The sequence below is a fragment of the Coregonus lavaretus genome (genome assembly GCF_964263955.1).
Source record: "Coregonus lavaretus genome assembly, chromosome: 7".
In the NCBI taxonomy this organism is placed as follows: Eukaryota; Metazoa; Chordata; class Actinopteri; order Salmoniformes; family Salmonidae; genus Coregonus; species Coregonus lavaretus.
Window position 1 is genome coordinate 1,055,107 of NC_139994.1, and position 6,363 is coordinate 1,061,469.

The following is a 6,363-nucleotide window of genomic DNA, read 5'->3' on the forward strand; positions in this document are numbered from 1 at the left end:
CTGCAGGGAAACGTGTCTGTGTACTGCAGGGAAACGTGTGTGTCACGATCGTCGGGAACAGAGGACCAAGGCGCAGCGTGGAAGGTGAACATACTTTTTATTAAATGATACACAAACAAAAACAACAAAACGATAACTTGACGTCCTTGGATCAAACACAAACCTAATTGGAACAAGATTCCACAAACACTGTGGGAAAACTGGCTGCTTAAGTATGGTTCCCAATCAGAGACAACAAGCAACAGCTGATACACGTTGCCTCTGATTGAGAACCACACTGGCCAACATAGAAATACTAAACTAGAACGAAAAACAAATGAAAACTCACACCCTGGCTCAACATACTAGAGTCTCCAGAGCCAGGGCGTGACAGTACCCCCCCCCCCCCCCCCCCCCCAAAGGCGCGGACTCCGACCGCGCCAACCAAACACCACAGGGGAGGGACCGGGTGGGCACTCCGCCTTGGCGGCGGATCCGGCTCCGGGCATGAACCCCACTCCCTCTCTAACCCCCCAAAGTACCCCTGGTCCGGTCTGGCCCCGCTGACCGGAGCTGGACTGCACACTGGTGGAGCGGATTGCTCTAGCTCCGGCGTGAAGCAGCTGACCCGTGCCGAACCAGGCACCGGTGGAACAGGCACGGGCTGTGCCGGACTGACGACGCACACCACTGGCTTGGTGTGGGGAGCAGGAACGGGCCGAGCCGGGCTGACGAAACGCACCCCTGACTTGGTGCGGGGAGCAGGAGCGGGCTGGACCGGGCTGACGAAGCGCACCACTGACTTGGTGCGGGGAGCAGGAGCGGGCCGGACCGGGCTGACGAAGCGCACCACTGACTTGGTGCGGGGAGCAGGAGCGGGCCGGACCGGGCTGACGAAGCGCACCACTGACTTGGTGCGGGGAGCAGGAACGGGCCGGACCGGGCTGACGAAGCGCACCACTGACTTGGTGCGGGGAGCAGGAACGGGCCGGACCAGGCTGGCGAAGCGCACCACAGGCTCGATGCGGGGAGCAGGAACAGGCCGGACCGGGCTGGCGACGCGCACCACAGGCTCGATGCGAGGGACAGGAACAGGCCGGACCGTACTGGGGACACACACCACTGGCCCTACGCGGGGATCAGGAACGGGCCGGACCGGACTGGTAACACACCCCAGTACCTCTCGCCGTGCCTCTACACTTTCCTTCCCCTTTGTGACCAGTGGCCCCCTTAACCTGGCGGCCTCCTCTGCCAACCCGATGGACCGCTCTATCGCGGCCTCCTGCTGCCCCGTCGTCCACGGCGTGAGCCCTCCCCTAAAAATTTTCTGGGCGGCTCTCCTCTTGGACCAGGCCTCCATGTCTCTAGCCAGACACTCACTCCACTGCTTCAAAGTCCAACCTCTCTGCTCTTCACTTGGCTTGGCCCAGTCGAGACTCTTACTCCACTGCTCCAAAGTCCATCCTCTCTCCTCTTCACGCTGCTTGGTCCAGGTATGGTGGGATCTTCTGTCACGATCGTCGGGAACAGAGGACCAAGGCGCAGCGTGGAAGGTGAACATACTTTTTATTAAATGATACAAAAACAACAAAACGATAACGTGACGTCCTTGGATCAAACACAAACCTAATTGGAACAAGATCCCACAAACACTGTGGGAAAACTGGCTGCTTAAGTATGGTGCCCAATCAGAGACAACAAGCAACAGCTGATACACGTTGCCTCTGATTGAGAACCACACTGGCCAACATAGAAATACTAAACTAGAACGAAAAACAAATGAAAACTCACACCCTGGCTCAACATACTAGAGTCCCCAGAGCCAGGGCGTGACAGTGTGTGTGTACTGCAGGGAAACATGTGTCTGTGTACTGCAGGGAAACATGTGTCTGTGTACTGCAGGGAAGCATATGTCTGTGTACTGCAGGGAAACATATGTCTGTGTACTGTAGGGAAACATGTGTCTGTGTACTGCAGGGAAACGTGTCTGTGTACTGCAGGGAAACGTGTCTGTGTACTGCAGGGAAACATGTGTCTGTGTACTGCAGGGAAGCATATGTCTGTGTACTGTAGGGAAACATGTGTCTGTGTCCTGCAGGGAAACATGTCTGTGTACTATTGGCGGCTCCTCAGAGGAGGAAGGGGAGGACCATCCTCCTCAGTGAATTTCATAAAAAATTGTAATAATAAAAAAAAGTTATCCTTTTTAGATAAAACTATACTAAATATAATCACAAATACCTGATTAAAACACACTATCTTGCAATGAAGGTCTACAGTAGCCTCAACAGCACTCTGTAGGGTAGCACCATGGTGTAGCCAGAGGACAGCTAGCTTCCGTCCTCCTCTGGGTACATTGACTTCAATACAAGGAGGCTCATGGTTCTCACCCCCTTCCATAGACTTACACTGTAATTATGACAACTTCTGGAGGACATCCTCCAACCCGTCCTCCAACCTATCAGAGCTCTTGCAGCATGAACTGACATGTTGTCCAACCAATCAAAGGATCAGAGAGTGGCGCAGTGGTCTAAGGCACTGCATCGCTGTGTCACTAGAGATCCTGGTTCGAATCCAGGCTCTGTCGTAGCTGGCCGCGACCGGGAGACCCATGGGACCCAGGGATGGGGAGGGAATGGCCGGCAGTTGAGAGAGCATGGCGTTGGGAGAGCATGGCGTTTGCAACGACAGGGTTGTGGGTTCGTTTCCCACGGGGGGCCAGTATGAAAAAATAAATAATGTTTGCACTCACTAAACTGTAAGTCGCTCTGGATAAGAGCGTCTGCTAAATGACTAAAATGTAATGTAAAATAAGCTACAGTTAGCTAGCACTGCAGTGTATAAAATGTGGTGAGTAGCAGACTCAAAGAGAGAAAGACAATAGTTGAACAGTTTTGAACAAATTAATTTCTTGCAAAGGAGAAACAAGAGAGAAATGGAGAGATTTCGTCATTTGTTTTTCACTTTCAGTTTCACTTAGCTAGCAAATGCAGCTAGCTAGTTTAGCCTACTGAAACACCCTGCTCAAACAGAGGGGTGCTATGTTAGCTAGCTGGCTATGACTATCCAACACAACACTGGAACTCTTCCAAGTCAAGGTAAGGTTTTGGTTTTACTAATTTATTGCCACCGGGGCCCGCCGGTATAACTGCTTACTGACTATCCACTGTAACGTTACTGCTCGATTGTAGCGGGTTTACTAACGCGTTAGTTACATTTACATTTACATTTACATCATTTAGCAGATTAGGACCTGTGCCGCTTCCTGTGTAAGGCAGGGTCGTACTCTCCGAACGTTGTATGCATGAACCTACAGGATCGGGTCACCGCCTTGATGTTAGCGGAGAACGACAAGGTGTTGTCCAGGGTCACGCCAAGGCTCTTCGCACTCTGGGAGGAGGACACAACGGAGTTGTCAACCGTGATGGCGAGATCATGGAACGGGCAGTCCTTCCCCGGGAGGAAGAGCAGCTCCGTCTTGCCGAGGTTCAGCTTGAGGTGGTGATCCGTCATCCATCTATTCTATTAGCTATGTTGACTTGGACGTTACTTTAGCTAATATGGTGACAACGATGTAGGCTGTGTGTAGCGGTTATGACATGGTTTGGCTTGGAAAGCTTTTTTCGCCTGGTCACATACAGCTGATGTGTTGTGCATTGAAGTCCACAAGCGAATGGAAGAGAAGGAATGCAACGTGGCTGTTATGAGAGTGAACACTGTTTACGCGTGATCAGGGGTGTATTCATTCCGCCGATTCTGTTGAAAAACTTTTCTTAAACGGAAGCAAACGGAACAAAACGGGGATAAACATACCTGAATTTGTCCAATAGAAACTCTTGTTTGCAACTGTTGGACTAATGATTACACCCTATATCAGCTAGATGCAGGCATGAGTGTGCAAGGCGGTATTGAATGTGTCACTGTCTGTCCATGTGTCACTGTCTGTCACCTCAAATTTGTCTCTCGATCTGTGTGCACCTATGTTGTAAACTTTCATTCATAGGCTAGTTTGTAGCAACCTCATGATGGGTATAGGGAACATTAGAGTATCATGGAGTAGCCTAAACCTATCGATGTTACATTGAACTGGGTGAATGGAATATGAATGACAGTCATCCAATATGCTGTAATAGAAATAAGGCCATAATCATGAAAAAAAAAAAATCATCCTCCCTCATCTGAAACGGCACCGACCGCCACTGGTGTGTACTGCAGGGGAACCGTGTGTACTGCAGGGGAACCGTGTGTACTGCAGGGGAACCGTGTGTACTGCAGGGGAACCGTGTGTACTGCAGGGGAACCGTGTGTACTGCAGGGAACCGTGTGTACTGCAGGGGAACCGTGTGTACTGCAGGGGAACCGTGTGTACTGCAGGGGAACCGTGTGTACTGCAGGGGAACCGTGTGTACTGCAGGGAACCGTGTGTACTGCAGGGGAACCGTGTGTACTGCAGGAAACCATGTGTGTGTGCTGCAGGGAACCGTGTGTGTGTACTGCAGGGAACCATGTGTACTGCAGGGAACCGTGTGTACTGCAGGGGAACCGTGTGTACTGCAGGGAACCGTGTGTGTGTACTGCAGGGAACCGTGTGTGTGTACTGCAGGGAACCGTGTGTTGATGAGCTTGACGCCTTGATAAGTTCCTTTCCTGAGGATGGCTCACCCTTCACAGTCTTGGGGGATTTCAACCTCCCCACGTCTACATTTGACTCATTTCTCTCTGCCTCCTTCTTTCCACTCCTCTCCTCTTTTGACCTCACCCTCTCACCATCCCCCCCCACTCACAAGGCAGGCAATACGCTTGACTTCATCTTTACTAGATGTTGCTCTTCTACTAATCTCACTGCAACTCCCCTCCATGTCTCCGACCACTACTTTGTATCCTTTTCTCTCTCGCTCTCCTCCAACACTACTCACTCTGCCCCTACACAGATGGTAACGCGCCGCCGCAACCTTCGCTCTCTCTCTCCCACTACTCTCTCCTCTTCCATCCTATCATCTCTTCCCTCTGCTCAATCCTTCTCCCTCCAATCTCCTGATTCTGCCTCCTCAACCCTCCTCTCCTCCCTTTCTGCATCCTTTGACTCCCTGTGTCCCCTATCCTCCCGGCCGGCTCGGTCCTCCCCTCCAGCTCTGTGGCTTGATGACTCATTGCGAGCTCACAGAACAGAGCTCCGGGCAGCTGAGCGGAAATGGAAGAAAACTAAACTCCCTGCCGACCTGGCATCTTTTCACTCCCTCCTCTCTACATTTTCTTCATCTGTTTCTGCTGCTAAGGCCACTTTCTACCACTCTAAATTCCAAGCATCTGCCTCTAACCCTAGGAAGCTCTTTGCCACATTCTCCTCACTGCTGAATCCCCAGACCATCTCCGGTGACCTTCTCCCCTACCTCACCTCGCTGATCAACTCATGCTTGACCGCTGGCCATGTCCCTTCCGTCTTCAAGAGAGCGAGAGTTGCACCCCTTCTCAAAAAACCAACACTCGATCCCACTGATGTCAACAACTACAGACCAGTATCCCTTCTTTCTTTTCTTTCCAAAACTATTGAGCGTGCCGTCTTTAGCCAACTCTCTTGCTATCTCTCTCAGAATGACCTTCTTGATCCAAACCAGTCAGGTTTCAGGACTGGTCATTCAACTGAGACTGCTCTTCTCTGTGTCACAGAGGCTCTCCGCACTGCTAAAGCTAACTCTCTCTCCTCTGCTCTTGTCCTTCTAGACCTGTCTGCTGCCTTTGATACAGTGAACCATCAGATCCTCCTCTCCACCCTCTCCGAGCTGGGCATCTCCGGCGCGGCTCACTCCTGGATTGCGTCCTACCTGACCGGTCGCTCCTACCAAGTGGCGTGGCGAGAAGCTGTCTCCACACCACGTGCTCTCACCACTGGTGTCCCCCAGGGCTCAGTTCTAGGCCCTCTCCTTTTCTCCCTATACACCAAGTCACTTGGCTCTGTCATATCCTCACATGGCCTCTCCTATCATTGCTACGCTGACGATACACAACTAATCTTCTCCTTTCCCCCTTCTGATAACCAGGTGGCGAATCGCATCTCTGCATGTCTGGCCGACATATCAGTATGGATGACGGATCACCACCTCAAGCTGAACCCTGGCAAGACGGAGCTGCTCTTCCTCCCGGGGAAGGACTGCCCGTTCCATGATCTCGCCATCACGGTTGACAACTCCGTTGTGTCCTCCTCCCAGAGTGCGAAGAGCCTTGGCGTGACCCTGGACAACACCCTGTCGTTCTCCGCCAACATCAAGGCGGTGACCCGATCCTGCAGGTTCATGCTCTACAACATTCGGAGAGTACGACCCTGCCTTACACAGGAAGCGGCACAGGTCCTAATCCAGGCACTTGTCATCTCCCGTCTGGATTACT

General features: G+C 52.1%; 1 protein-coding gene across 1 annotated transcript in view; it reads right to left on the bottom strand.

Moving 5' to 3' along the window:
• The window catches only part of LOC311131837 (uncharacterized protein), a gene marked incomplete at both ends in the record, with an annotated part of 36,160 nt that overhangs the window by 28,155 nt on the left and 1,642 nt on the right, over nucleotides 1-6,363 (bottom strand). The gene's annotated exons all lie outside the window — the stretch shown is intronic.